We start from the raw sequence: 15,515 nt of genomic DNA, 5'->3' as shown, positions 1-15,515 counted from the left end.
TACCTCTCCTACCAGGCTATACACTGTTTTCATCATCCTTTTAAAAATTGCTTCTATTTGGCATTTAACACTCAATTCATCTTTATTTGATGTAAAGTGTGAGGTAGGGATTTAACTTTATTATCCTGACATTATCTACAGAAGGATCTCTACCTTAAACTTTTCCTTAGCTGCACTGAGAAGATCACAACACACTCATTCAACGTGTATTGAGGAACCACATTGCTTGATGCTTCTGGAGATGCAGAAATGAAAAAGAAAATCATTCCTCATTTTTTTTAAATATATATTTTTTTAGTTGTAGATGTACACAATATCTTCATTTTTATTTGTTTATTTGTATGTGGCCCCGAGGTTCAAACCCAGGGCCTATGTGTGCGAGGCAATCACTCTACCACTGAGCCACAACCCTAGCCCTCATTCCTCATTTCAAAGAAGCCTAAATTCTGTTTGAAAAGACATCAGTAAGCTGGATGCTGGGTTGCACAAATTTAATCACAGTGACTTGGCAGGTTGAGACAGGAGGATCACAAGTTCAAGGCCAGCCCGGGGAACTTAGTAACATACTGTCTCAAAATAAAAAAAATAAAAAGGGCTGGGGATGTAGCTTGGTGGTTGAGCACCCTTGGGTTCAATTCCCAGCATGGCAAAAAAAAAAAAACAAAAAAAAAAAAGACGTAAGTACAAACAAATAATCATCAGTTAGTTTAGATCACATGAAATTGGCACCTACATAGGTCAGGAATAGTTAAATATCGGCAACTTCACGTGGTTTAAACACAGTCTTAGGCTGTCTTTTTCTAAATAGTGAGCTGTAGAAAACACACACGTGGGTAGTTTATTTGGAGATGATTGTGCAGAGCAGTTGTCAGGGAGGCGCTGAGGTGAGAATCAGGAAGGTGGGAAAACCAATACAAGGGGATGTTTTTGGAGCTGGCTACTGCTCAAGCCATTGGCATCCAGTCTCTGGTGCTGCTGAGGAGCTTTATGAAGTGTGACAGGGGAGAAGGGGGGACACGAGTGGCCCCAGAGGTGTTACCTCCCCTGCGGTTCTTCTGGGTAGCCCAGGTATGTGTCCAGTGGGTCTCTATGGGTGTTCCAGTCTTGGCATCAGAGAAGCCCAGGAGCAGGAAGTGAGAGGTAAACAGAGTGGCTGGACTCAGGAGCCGCCAGAGGACAGCTGCACGAAGCTGGAGGCAGGGGGCCTGACACTGGTTGTGGCTGCAGAAACCTGGAGTAAGGGACGGGCTGGGAGGATATGGAGCCATGTTGGGTATAAATGACAGCCGCGGTGTGTCTAAGGAGGAATGGTGAATTCTGTGGACATTTGGCTGGGAGGGAGTAGGGTGTAGTGACAGGGGAAAGGATGGCCACCAGGGCTGGGCTTTAAGGACTCCTTGGCTCCCTCTGGTAGAGGGGCTGGGAATGGGCACTGCAGGTAGAGGGAGCGGCAGGAAAGAACAGAGCACATGAGGGGACTTGCTGGCTGAAGATGAAAGCTCAGGAGGGATTTGGGAGTGGGTGGGTGGAAAGACGAGCAACTCTTAGACCAAGAAGCCATCCTGGAGGTGGATTAGGTATCCAGGACTGCTCAAACAAGGTACCACTCGATGGGTGGCTTAAACCACAGAAATGTATTGTCTCACCGTCTGAAGGATACAAGTCCAGGATCAGAGTGTGGGCAGGGTTGTTCCTTCTGAGAGATGCCAGGGAGATCTGTTCCCACCTCTCCCCAGTTGCTGGCAGTTCTGTCCGCCTTCGGCCTTCCTTGGCTGTGGCAGGTCCCCAAGGCCTTTGCTTTAACATGGCCTTCTCCTGGGGTGTGTGTCTGTATCCACATTTCCCCCTTTTCTAAGGAGTGCCGTTTCTTACACCTGGGCTCATTTCTCTAGCGAAGCTCCCCTCGCCTTCAATGTGGCAGAGCAGGTACCTTGGGAATATTTTTTTTGACCAGAGTTTTTAGAAACTTTTTTTAAATATTCGAGTTTACCACAATTTCCAAGGCCAGATCACTCTGATTCAATTTTTCTCCTTGAATTTGCCATTATCCTCTTTATTATTGGAATTTTTGGGGGGTGGAGGGGAGAGAGAGAGAGAGAGAGAGAGAGAGAGAGGATGTGTATGTGTGGTTAAAGAAGGCGCTAGTATTAATAAGATTGGGTCATATTAGGTATAGAAGAGCTACTTACTAAAGGGATTAAAAGCAAAAGTAATCTGATAACTTAGTGTTTTTTCAAAGATTATAGAAATCAAACCTAGAGGCTGGGATCGGGCAGATGACTCATGGCATTTATACAGGGAAGCAACCTGGGGGGTGTCTGAGGCTTGTCTGCAAGGTAGAACCCTTGGGAGCTTAAAAAAATGCCCCAATGTTCAAGCCCTACCTCATACCAATTAGATCAATTAGGTCCCTGAAGGCAGGAGCCAGACCCTGGCACATTTTAAATTAAAGGTTCTCTAGGTGACTCCTGTGTGGGACCAAGGTTGTGATACACTGATTTCAAATAAGGCAATGGGAAGGTCAGTGGCGGATAGGGTCAAGAGATATTAAGGAGGCAGAACCACAGGTCTTGGAGATTTATTTGATGAAAGAGTTGGGTAGAAAAAGAAAACCATGAGACTGGTGTATTACTTCATGGGGCATTACCGTAGCTACTCAGTATATATTTTTAAATTTCTAAAGAATTAGAATATGCTGAGGTACACTAACACCAAAATTATATTAAATAAAACTTAATCTTTCTTTGATTCAGAAGACATTTTTGGGATCTGCCACAATGAGGTTTGTTATTAAACGTTTTCCTAGATGTCCACGTGTAGAAGACAGTAGTTTATGAACCAAGCTAATGCCATCCCCAACTTTCTATGGTATCATTTTAACCTACAATAATGTCCCCATCAGAAACCTTTAATGAACCACCGCTGTTTACATAATAATTTTTATATTTCTTGCCTGGAGTTCCAGACTTAATGCTTCCACCCATCCCCTAAATAAACCCACTGCTCAATCAATATTCTGTGGGTTTTAGAACATTTCACTGTAATAATTAGTATCAATATTGGGTGTGTGATATGCACCTGATGCTGTTCTAGGCATTCAATGCTATGGTCTTTCTAGTGCTCACAATCATACAGTGTGGTTGCCTTCACTGTCTAAATATGCAAAAGTTTAGGCTCAGTCATGTAATATAGTTTGCTTCAGTTTTCACAGCTAGTAAACTGCAGAATTTAGAGCTGGAATTTGAACCCTTGACTATAACTCATGTCACTTTCACCATATGATACTATGCCTTTCAGCTTTGCCAATTTGCCTATATTGTCATTTATTTATGATATAGCCCTCCCCCAAGGGTGTGCTGATAAATGTTTAATAACTGGCTTTCTCATTGTAGTTCTAACATGAATATTGGTTGACATTTTTATTTACATCAATGAGCATGTCAAACTTCACTGTTTATCAGTGATGTGAGGGACTTTTTGCTGAATCAGATAATAATTTTCAAATGGTAGAAGAAAATTTCCTCAGTGCTTTTGCTGTCATTCACAATGTACTCCTTGGTTCCACACAGGAGTCTTCAATGAGACTGTGGGTTGTATGTATGTATGTATATATCTATCCATTTGTCTGTCTATCTATCTATCTCCCCTTGCTGTTGTGATGCTAGGGATTCAACTTGAGGTCCTGCACATGCCAGGCAAGGGCTCATCACTGAGCTATATCCCCAGCCCTGACCCATGTATTTTTAAGTTTAGGCTGTATTATTACTATTTTTACATTACTTTCTTAAGTTTTAATAGTCCTCAGTCAATAGAACATTTAATCAATCTCTGCCTTGTAGTGTCAGCAGATTTTTGTTGTATAAATACTCCTACCATGAAGTCAAGGAGAGATGGGCAATAACACACTCTTATATTTAGTATTTCATCATAGATATTCAATAGTTAAAAATAATGTTAAGAATAGATAATAGTAAATTATGGTAGAAGAATTAGGAAGTGATGAGTTCTGATTATTTATTACCTTTGAAAATATAATTTATTTCTCTTTGAGTTTTTACAAATTAATTTTTAATAGTCACCATCTTTAACAAATGGCTCACAACATTCCTGAAGATGGAGCAACCAGCTCTCTGGAGCACAAATTGGCTCTGGCACACTGCTATATTGTGCTTCCTCTCTACTGACCCCGATTCTACCCAATCTTCAGGGTCTAGCCATAACTCCAACTGGCTAGAATATGTACCCAGTACACCATCAGGTCTGGCTTTCCATAAATCCTTCAACCCTTTTAGCTGTGATCAGTCCTTAGTACCTATATTTTCACTCAATATGGTCTTTTGGTTTAGCCAATCTGCATCTTAGCCAGTGTTTTGCTGCTGATAATAAAAATATGTGAGACCAGGTAATTTATAAAGAATAGAAGATTATTTAGCTCATGGTTCTGGAGGCTGGGAAATCTGAGAGCATGGTGCTGGCATCTGGTGAGAGTGTTTTGTTGCTTATGATGAAGGACATCACATGGTCAGAAAGAGCAAATGGTAGCTCAGGTCATGGTAGCTCAGGTTTCTCTTTCTCCTCTTATAAAGCCACTGATGCAGTTTGGGATCCACTCCCATGATTTGTTTGATTGTAATTACTTCCCATTGGCTACACCTCCAAATCCCATCAACACATGAATTTGGGAATCAAACTTCTAACGTGAACTTTGGGGGACATAGCAATTGCCTCGTAACCTTTGCTCATTCACAATTTCTTTTTATCTCCTGTGGCACAGGTTGGTCTTCAACTCCTGAGCTTCAGGAATCCTCCCACCTCAGCCTCCTGTTGTGCCCAACCAGGCCTGTCTGCCTTTGTGCTTTCTGACCTCATCTTCACACGTTTTAGGTACTTAACATCATGCTGTTGATTTATTTGTTTTTTGGATAAATTTCTCATCTGTAGTTGTAAAATTTCATTTGGCTCCAGCTCATAAAGTTGAGCACAGAAATACCAATCTGTTTCTAGGAGAAGGAAGTTTATTGTGTTTGCATAGCTCAGACTCCACTGACTTGGGGGCTGCAAAACTTGCTCAGCATGACCTTGGTATAGGCTGTTCACATCTCCAGGCTCACTGTCTTTGAAAAGACCATCTTTGGCTCTCAGAGCCCTGGCAGCCCACATCCAAGCATCATTAATGTTCAGCATTACTTGCCTCCCCTGAGTCATCTCGTCCTTTCCTTATGCGGGAGCTCTGTCTACCTGTTGAATTTTGAATGAAAACCCAATGGACAGAAGCTCTGCCCTGAATTCTATATTTTGTTCCTTGCTGAGCTTCCATGAATATAAAATACCAGCACAAAGGGGAGAGTCAGCAGGTAGAGATCAACACTATCCATATTTAATGGAAAGGGAGTCGGAGTTCATAGATGGAAAAACTGAGTGAGAAGAAGGCCAAGTTCAATAACTTGCCCATGCTTACTGAGTGAGCTTCTAGCAAAAAAGGAATAAATATCTTATGAAAAACGTTCATGATTTGTGTTTTAAAATAGGACCATCATTTCAATGCCTAAATGGGGAAAAAAATGAACAAGAATGTGATTACATAGCAATTGGCTATAAGGAAATTTTCCACATTTACAATGGAGGACAAAAGTGAGGAGAGGGCCCAGAATCTGGAGTTCTCTGACTTGGTTGGCCCAGACTCCACTGTCCCCCATTCTCCTTCCTTGAAAGGAAGACACTGAAATGCCCCAATCTCTACTCTCCATTAGAAAGTCAAGGGTCGCAAGACAGAGGGGCCCAGAGCCTGAAGCACTGTCTCTCCCTACCTGTCCCCAAGTGTTCTGGCACATGGCTCCCACAGAGGCCCTAGGTAATTCTCTTCCAGTAACAGCAAGCCCCATTGCAATTTCTTCCTTTGCACCAGTGGCTTTGGATGTCTTACTCAGCAAAGTCCTCCTGTGGCAACACGATCAGTTGCAGTAACCTCACTCATAGCATCTGCAGCTCTGAATGGCTTGTGTTTCTAAAAACCCTCTTTGGGGCCCCCAGGATCTTTCTGTGTCTCTCATCTTCTTCAACAGGTGCCGGGTCTCTCTGTAGCTGGGCAACCATCAACACTCTTTCAGCTTCAAATATATAAATGCGTGCCTTCTTAAAATAACTAAATCAGCAGGGCTGGGTGTGTAGCTCATTGGTAGAGTACTTACCTGGCAAGTGTGAAGCCCTGGGTTCAATCTTCAAAACGGCCAAGAAATCAAACAAAACCACAAAAAACCAACAGAGAACAATTACATCGACAAATAAAGCATGGAGTTCTCCTGTGTGCCTATTTCTATTCACACATACTTCTTTTGCACAGATAGAGAAGCATCAATGAATATCCCAACTCAGAAAAATCTAGCAATCTAGCCAGTTCTTAACCTACTGTCAGTGAGACTGTGGGTTGCATTCTTGTTCTCACACCTGCTGGCTGTGGTTGAAACATTCATTCAACCACCCACCTTATGTTCACTGAGCACTGACTATGTACCTGGCACCATGGCATCAGGAATTGGACCCAGAACTCCTGTGCAAGGTGCTCATTGTCAAGTAGTAATAACAATAATGGCAATTACTATGGAATGTTCAGTATGTGCCATTTCTCAATAGCATGAGGTAAAACTATTACTCTCCCCATTTTATAGATGAGAAAACCAAGGCACAGAGAGGTCGAGTTCTCATGTCCAAACATGTGAATGAACGATTACTGTTTCACGTAGTTGCCCCAGGATGCAGAGAAATTGCTTGTGCAAAGAAGGCACTCAAGAGCAGTGCGATTCAAACCTGATTCAAATCTAACCTGCCTAATCATTCACATCCTGATCCCTAATTCCAGGATTTTCCAGGGATAATTTAATTTTAAAAAGAAAGACTACTTGCTTTAAAGAGAAACTCACTATTGAAAGGCAGGACCAATACAAACAAAGCATTTTGTTTCAAATGGAAAAAGATGTTCAGTTTTAGGGTTAGCCCTTAATTTACACGTGTCTTCTAGTGCTTCTGGCAAAATCTCAGCTGGATTCCTGGAGAAATGGTCTTTATATTGGACAGGGCCAGGAAGATCTGTGATTGCTTAGGAATTCTCAGGGAATCTCTTCAAAATCGAGAAGAGACACACAGAGTCAATATCCTCCCCCTGGAAAAAGGTGTGAAGCACAGAAGGGAGGATCTTGACACAGCAAAGCTGCTCTGGCCCTGTGGTGTCTGCCAAACTCCCCCTCCACTGAGCTAGCTCTGGTGGCCTTACGAATGGGAAGCGACACCAGATTTCTTTTTGATCTTTTGAGAACTGAAAGGGCATTGGAACCTAAATCATATGACCTACAGTTTGAGACGCTTAATGAATACACAGTCAGGCTATAGCCACATGATACCAAATCTCCCATCAGCTCTATAAATTGAGAGAAGAAGAAGAAAAAAAATCAATAGAGTGCACCCCTGCTCCAGGTTTCATGGGATTAAAAGAAGTCCTGAGACTGACATGTTTAGCTATTAGTTTTGTTGTCCTGTAGAGGCCGCCCTGGGTTGGTTGCCTTCTGTTGAACTCTGCTTTGGTGATCAGCTAAGAATACTGCTGTGGAGAGAGCTGCACCCTCTCTGTCTCCATACCAGTTTGGGGCATGACAGAAGTTTTCCTATTAGCAAGAACAGAGGACGATGCCAAAAGGAAGCAGCCTAATGAGCTACTGACAGTGATTCTACACTTAATCTCTACAAGAAAAAGCTCAGACGCCACTGTGTTTTTGCAAAGCAGTGATTCTTTGTTGATGTCTTCCTAACCATAGTTTTCCTGCCCATGAAGAAATAGTTACAGTTAATCTCCTTCAATCATAAAAAGCATTTAATAAAAAAAAAATCTTGTTTGATGCTAAGAGATTTTGGGGTGAGGGGGCTTTGTCAATCTGTTCCAACTCAGGTATGAACCATCATCCAGTTTGGATTCTCAAAGTGCTTTTTATAGCCTCTTCCAGATCATGAGGCCTGTTCACATATATTATGCTGTTTTATTTTGGAAACAACTTAGTGAGGTGCTTATGTTTCCTGGTTTTAAGATAAGACCTGACGCTCAAAGGCTAGGTGTTTTATTTTAGCCTCTTAATTGTGAAAACTAGAACTAGAATTCATTTTTTTCTGTGCAGCATGTATAGATACACACACGTTTTTTGTATCATACATTTCAGCTTTTATTATACTATAGAATTGGATTTGTTTTATTGCTTAGGATGTTTTTTTCTTCTCTGAAGATTTCCTTATGTCCATGTGACCTCTTCAACAAGATTTAATACTCTCTGGGGGTAGGAATCATGTCCCATGTAGGAATGACCAAGCAGTGACCCCTATGGTGTGGGGAATGGAACTAGACCCCGAGTCCAGAGGCTGAGGTTTAGACTTGATGACATCACAAACTGGTTCTGTGACAAAAGGCAAGTTGCTCACCCTGTCTGTGCCTGTGACTACCAACACTCTAGGGACAATAATGAAAGCCCATTGAGACAATACAACGTTTAATAAACACACAATATATTAAATAAATCATTCTAAGAAGTGGAAACTCCATAAGCACATAAGAAGTATCATTTGTTAACACTGTGTGTGTGTGTGTGTGTGTGTGTGTGTATGGTTCTGGGAGTTGAACCCAGAGGTGCTCCACCACTGAGCTACATTTCCAGCCCTTTTTAAATTGTTAGAAATTTGATACAAGGTCTCACTAAGATGCTCAGCCTGGTCTTGAACTTGTGATCCTCCTGCCTCAGCCTCCCAAATTGCTGGGATTACAGGTATGTGGCTCCAGGCCCAGCAACATTTTTTTCACTCCAGCAAATTTAAAACATATTCAGAAGTGGGGGTGATAGTATAATGAGCCATCCATACTTGTCACCTAGCTTCAACAAAGATTGTCAGGGCTCAACCTATTTTACTTTACCCCTATCCATTCCCAGGCTCCCCTTGTTACTTGGAAGCAAATCTGAGACACATCTACATTCATTTCCTACAGCTGCCCTAACAAACTACCACAGATTGGTTTGCATACCACCACAGAAATTTATTCTCCCCTGAGCATGTGTGAGAACCTGGGTTTGATACTGAGCACTCTCCCACCCAATCTTCCTAATTCTAAAAATTAAACTTGAAAAATTCTGACTGCTTTTTGCAGCACTAAGGAAAAGTCTTCCAAAGCTCACTCTGACCTTTGTGTGCTGGTTTTCCTTCCCTTGAGAGCAGTACAACTTTCGTATTCATGTGTCTTCCCCGTGTCTCTGTGTTGTGTCTTCTCTTCTTTTAGGACAGCAATGGTATTGGATTAAAGACCATCCTACTCTAGTATGACCTCATCTTAACTAATTGCATCTGTAATGACCTTAAATAAAAACACATTCTAAGGATTCAAAAGAATGTGAATTTGAGGGAGATCCCATTCAGAGCTGGAAATATGTCTCTGTGTTCCTCTAAAAGATAAAGACAATTACAATAAAAAACAATACAATGTTAACATCTCTATAAAATATGAATAATAAGTCCTTGATATCGTCAGACACCTTGTCAGATTTTTTCCAAGTTTTCCTGAAAACTTTTCTGTCCACATTATTTGATATATGTCCTAAAGATCTTTTAATTTATATCACATTGAGTTTTGTTTCTTTTCTTGCAATTTTTTAAAAACTGAATAAACGTGCTCGCTTCGGCAGCACATAAACTAAAATTGGAACCATACAGAGAAGATTAGCATGGCCCCTGCGCAAGGATGACACGCAAATTTGTGACGTGTTCCATGTTTTTAAAGATATTGTATCCATCTACAACTAAAAAATAAATATTAAAAAAAACTGAATGAACTAGATTTTTCATCTTACAGTTTCCAATTTGAATTTTGCTGCTTGATTTTAAGTGATGTCCTCTCCAGGTGATCAATGGGATTTTAAAAAATCATATGAACTCATGGATTTAATAATATTTGTTGTGCTTCAATTCATTTGCAATATCAACCTGTTAATACTCACATAGTCCTGACTTTAGCCAATTGGGTCCTCAAGTTGAATCCTGAGGGGTTTCATTGTTGTTTTTGTTTGTTTCTGGCACAATTCCAATAAATCTTTTGTACCTTCCTTGGTTTCTGGCGTAAAAAAATGTTTAGGCTTATCTTATACGTTTCCTGCCCCAAATCTGGACTCTGTCACATCTTTAAGAAACTCTGGTTTCTTTTAGTGAGAAGATATTTAGGAACCATAATCTAGGTAGTAGGTGTGCTCAGTATACTGGTAAGTCACTGCTTTCAGTCCTTGTCAATAGACAGAGGTCAGGATGTCTTTTTTTTTTTTTTTGTATTGGGGATTGGACTCTGGCATGCTCTACCGTGGAGCTGCATTCTAGCTCTTTTATTTTGAGACAGGGTCTTGCTCAGTTGTTCAGACTGCCCTGCAACTTGGGATCCTTATGCCTTAGCCTCTGGAATCACTGGGATTACAGGCATGCACCATCCAGGCTACAGCTAGGAATTTTTATTTAAGATAAAATAGATTATACTGATAACTTCAAATTAAAATTTAGAACAACAGACCTTTATAAACCAATTTTACATCAGTATTTCCTTTCTTCTAAGCCCAAAATCTGTCTTCTCCATGACAACAACAAAATTGCTCAACTGTTTTTTCTCCCATAATATGTACATAAGTAGCCTCAGAAAATCTTTACCAACACCACAGCAATCAATAATTTGATTGAAGAAAAGAGTTTAAGATATTTTTACAGTTGCTTTGTCATTAGGATATGTCTTGTTAGAAACAAACAGCCAAATTGCTGTGCTTAAAAGTAAATTTTGAAGGTATCTTCTCTGTTATTTTCCCACCTACTAGATACACATCTAGGTTCATTTAATTTTGTTTTTTTTTACTTTCAGATTTAGTAAATTTTTATTTTGTTTTATAATTATATGAAATATTTATTTGGTTTAAAAATGAAAATCTTAAAAAAAAAGAAATATTCAATGAAGTAAAATTTTTGTCTTTGTTTTCTCTATCCTTATCCTATCCTCTTTCCTGTAGGAAATATTTTTTTCCTTTCTTTTTTTAATGGCTTATATATCTTTTAAATAATATGAGCAAGTTAATATAAATTATCAATTTCCTTTTTTTAATAAACAATAAGTCTTTTTATATGTACGTAGGTTTTTTTCCCATTCCTTCCTTTTTAAATTTATATATGACAGGGGAATGCATTACAATTCTTATAACACATATAGAGCGTAATTTTTCACATCTCTGGTTGACTACAAAATATTTCCACACCAATTCGTGTCTTCATACATGTACTTTGAATAATAATGTTCATCATATTCCACCATCATTTCTAACCCTATGCCCCTTCCCTTCCCCTCCAACCCCTCTGCCCTATCTAGAGTTAGTCTATTCCTCCCATGCTCCCTTTCCCTATCCCACTATGAATCATCCTCCTTATATCAGAGAAAACATTCAGCATTTGTTTTTTTGTGATTGACTAACTTCACTTAGTACTCATTATCTTCTCTAACTCCATCCATTTACCTGCAAATGCCATGATTTTATTCTCTTTTATTGCTGAGTAATATTTCATTGTGTATATATGCCACATTTTTTTAATCCGTTCATCTATTGAAGGACATCTAGGTTGGTTCCACAATTTAGCTATTGTGAATTGTGCTACTATAAACATAGATGTGGCTGTGTCCCTATAGTATGTTGTTTTTAAGTCCTTTGGGTACAAACCAAGGAGAGGGATAGCTGGGTCAAATGGTGGTTCAATTCCCAATTTTCTAAGAAATCTCCATACTGCTTTCAATATTGGTTGTACCAATTTGCATTCCCACCAGCAGTGTATGAATGTACTTTTTCTCCATATCCTTGCCAACACTTATTGTTGTTGTCTTCATAATAGCTGCCATTCTGACTGGAGTGAGATTTGCATTTCTCTAATTGCTAGTGGTGATGAACATTTTTTCATATATTTGTTGATTGACTGTATATCACCTTCTGAGAAGTGTCTGTTCAGGTCCTTGGCCTATTTATTGATTGGGTTATTTGTTTTTTTGGTGCTTAGCTTTTTGAGTTTTTTTTTATATACCCTATTTTCTATTTATTTCCCATTCAAAGTGGTGTTAAAATCAGATAGTGCCTTGTTCATTCCTATGTACTCCCAACTTTTAAAGTAAAATCCTTTTACTACAAGGGTATACCTATAATAAGTGAGTTTATTCTACATTTCATACATAATCTCTGTTTTTCCTCCAGAGTTGAGAAATACACATTATTTATGTTGTCAGAGCCTATGTGCTGTACTTTCTTTTTCTTTAGCCTCCATTTAGTTTTTTGTCCAATTCTTATGTCAATGTATCTCCATATATTTAGCAGATACTTTAGAAAGGGTTTAATGGAACAATAGTCCTTGAATTCTTGCATGTTTAGAATTTTATTTGTGTTGCCTTTGTACTTAAATGTCAGTTTAACTGAATAAAATCCACCTTTGGATATAAAATCATTACCTTTCTCTTCATGAGTTGCCTAAAAACGTTGCCTAATTACTTTCTGGTGAAAAGCATTATTGTCAAAAACTCAGATGATATTTTGATTTTTCTTTCCCTTGTAAGTGACCTGGTTCTTTTGCCTAGATGCTAAAGATATTTTTCTTTTTTAAATTCCAATTTCACTAGACTATGTTTTGATTTTGGTCATTCTGGGCCAATATTCCTAGGAAGGTAGTGTGGTGTGGTATCTCAATACGTATCTCAATATGTTGCAGTTTCAGGGAAGCAAGCCTGTCTTCCTCCCTCCCTCCCTCCCTCCCTCCCATCTTCCTTCCCTCCTTTCCTTCCTACTTTCCTTCCTTCCTTCCTTCCTTCCTTCCTTCCTTCCTTCCTTCCTTCCTTCCTCTCTTTCTTTCTCTTTTTTTTGTGATGCTGGGGATCAAATCAAGCATCTCACACAATTCTCCAGAATATGTGAGTGTGTTTAATTTTAGCTTTTATTGAATTGTAGTTTTTGTTCCATTGTTAAGGTTTTATTCAAAATTTATACAAATCTTGAATTGCTTTTATCTGTTTTTGATTTGGAAATTTTCTCAAACTTCTTCTAGCACTTTCTTCATTTCTTTTTGAAATTTTTTTCTGATTTTCATTTTCTATTTTTTCTAAAGGGATGCTTTTTTATTTTTTAAAGTTTAGACTTATTTTTTGATGTAAAATATTCTTTTGTTTCTAAGCACTATCACTTCCTTTAAAAATCTTTCTTGGGCTGGGGTATAGCTCAGTTGGTAGAGTGCTTGCCTTGCATGCACAAAGCCCTGGGTTCAATCCCCAGCAACACATACACACACACACACACACACACACACACACGCACACACACACAAAAATTCTTTCTCAAATCACCTAATTTATAATTCTGACTTAAGTTGTTATTTTATATATTCTATTACATTTCTTTTGGCTTTTAAAATAATAGGTTGTAGTTTTGTTCATTTTTAAAAAGAGAAATAATTTTTCTTGTCTTTTGTATAAGATGTAGGGGAAGAATTGGCCAACATATTATTTTTAAAATCTTGGCTTTGGAGTGTCCCCTGTGTTGTTTCTGTGAAATGATACAACAAAACAACAAAACAACTGGGCATGGTAGCACATGCCTGTAATCCCAGTAGCTCAGGAGGCTAACACAGGAGGATTTTGAATTTGAAACCAGCCTCAGCAACTAAATTGTCCTAAGCAATTTAGAAAGATCCTGTCTAAAAATAAAAACAAAAAACAAAAAAACCAACCAACCAAACAACAAAATAAGCCAACACCCCAACCCAAAACAAAACAAGAAATACAACAACAAAACAACAAACCTTGCCTGAGTTCTGCCTCCTCTGCTTTAACTAAGTTTTCTCTTTGTTCTTCACCATTGTTCTGTTTGATTCTACTCCATAAGTTTCTCCTCAGAGTGGGGCTTCATCTTGGAAGGAAATTCTGTTTTGTTGAGAATTCATAGAACCTGGACTGTTTAAATTTCATCAAACCTTACATATCATAGTGCACTCCTTGGACATACTTGCAAATCATATCTTGCAGAACCTCTTTCCAGGTTTGGTTATCAGTCCCAGGTTTTTGGTATTGTTATCCTTGTTGCTTGGAAAGTTTTCATGGGGCAATTAAGGAAAAAAAATTTAAAAATCCTACTATTACTGCAATATTTCTAGAATTCTTTCACTACATATTTTTTTTCCTCTTATAAGTTCAGCATTTTTCTATATATTTACAGCCATTTTGCTTTCCTTTCTTGATGAACTGTTTATATTGTTAGCCAATTTTTTTGAAAAAAATTGAGGTAAAATTCACTTAAGATTTACCACTGCATCACTTAAGAATGTATATTGCAGTGTTTTTTTTTAGTATATTAATAATGTTTTGTAGTTTTATTTTGCTCATGGTGTTTGACTTATCTATAAACATGTTATTAAATTTATATTTGATGTTGCTTTAATACTATTTTCTCTTACTTGTTTCTGGTTTTTTGAATCATACTGGGAACAATGACTTGTCTAATTTTAAAATAATCCACTTATATTTTCATAGCTTTATGAATTATATTTAAATCTCTAATCCACTTGGATTCTAGGAACATATGGTATGGGGAATGCATCCAATTTTATCCTTTTAACTTGACTTTTCAGTTATCTTCTCAGCACTTATCAACTCTTTTTAATAACTTGTGAAGCCTCCTTTATCATGAATTAAATTTCCATGTGCAATTTGGTCTATGTCTCAATTTTCTATTTTGTTCTTTGGTTTCCTTCTTCACGTGCCAATACCACACTGTTTTTAATTATAGAGGATTTATTATATATCAGCTAGCTTCCCATATTTATTTTTTTTAAGTTTTTTTAATGGTTATTCTTGCTTTGTTCTTTTATATATGTCCCTTGTAATAAGCTTGATTTTTGCCAGAAAAAATTACATAGGCATGAGGTTTTTTTTTTTTAATATAAATTACCTTCCTAAGAACTGAAATGCCAACATATGGTATGTCTTTGTTATGGTTTGGATGTTAGGTGTCTCCCAAAAGCTCGAGTGTGAGATGATGCAAGAAGTTTCCGAGGAATGATTGGATTTAAGATTCTTAACCCAATCAGGTATTTAATCCCCCAATAGGATTAACTGGCAACTGAAGTGGTAGGGTGTGTCTGGAGGAGGTGACATTAGGGTGTGGCTTTGGTGTATATATTTGTATCTGGAGAGTGGAGTCTCTCTGCTTCTTGATCACCATGGTGTGAGCTGCCTCCTTCTGCCACACACTCTGCCATGATGTTCAGCCTCACCTCAAGCCCCGAGAAATGGAGCCAGGCTTCTATGGACTAAGACCTCTGAAACTGTGAGCCCTCAGATAAACTCTTCTCTGGTTTTTCCGGTCAGATCCTTTGGTCACAACAGTGAAAAAGCTGACTAAAACAGTCTTTGTATTTCTTCAAGGGTGCTTTTGGGATCTTAAGGA

At 38.6% G+C, this 15,515-nt stretch overlaps 1 non-coding gene across 1 annotated transcript; it reads left to right on the top strand.

Annotated features, from left to right (window-relative positions):
• Positions 1-9,691: 9,691 nt before the first annotated feature.
• On the top strand, positions 9,692-9,798 carry LOC120886043 (U6 spliceosomal RNA). Its single transcript, XR_005728816.1, has one exon. It is a non-coding gene; the product is annotated as a U6 spliceosomal RNA (small nuclear RNA).
• Positions 9,799-15,515: the final 5,717 nt, after the last annotated feature.

Source organism: Ictidomys tridecemlineatus, chromosome 1 (assembly GCF_052094955.1).
Source record: "Ictidomys tridecemlineatus isolate mIctTri1 chromosome 1, mIctTri1.hap1, whole genome shotgun sequence".
Classification (NCBI taxonomy): Eukaryota; Metazoa; Chordata; class Mammalia; order Rodentia; family Sciuridae; genus Ictidomys; species Ictidomys tridecemlineatus.
This window is presented reverse-complemented; position numbering and strand designations above follow the sequence as displayed.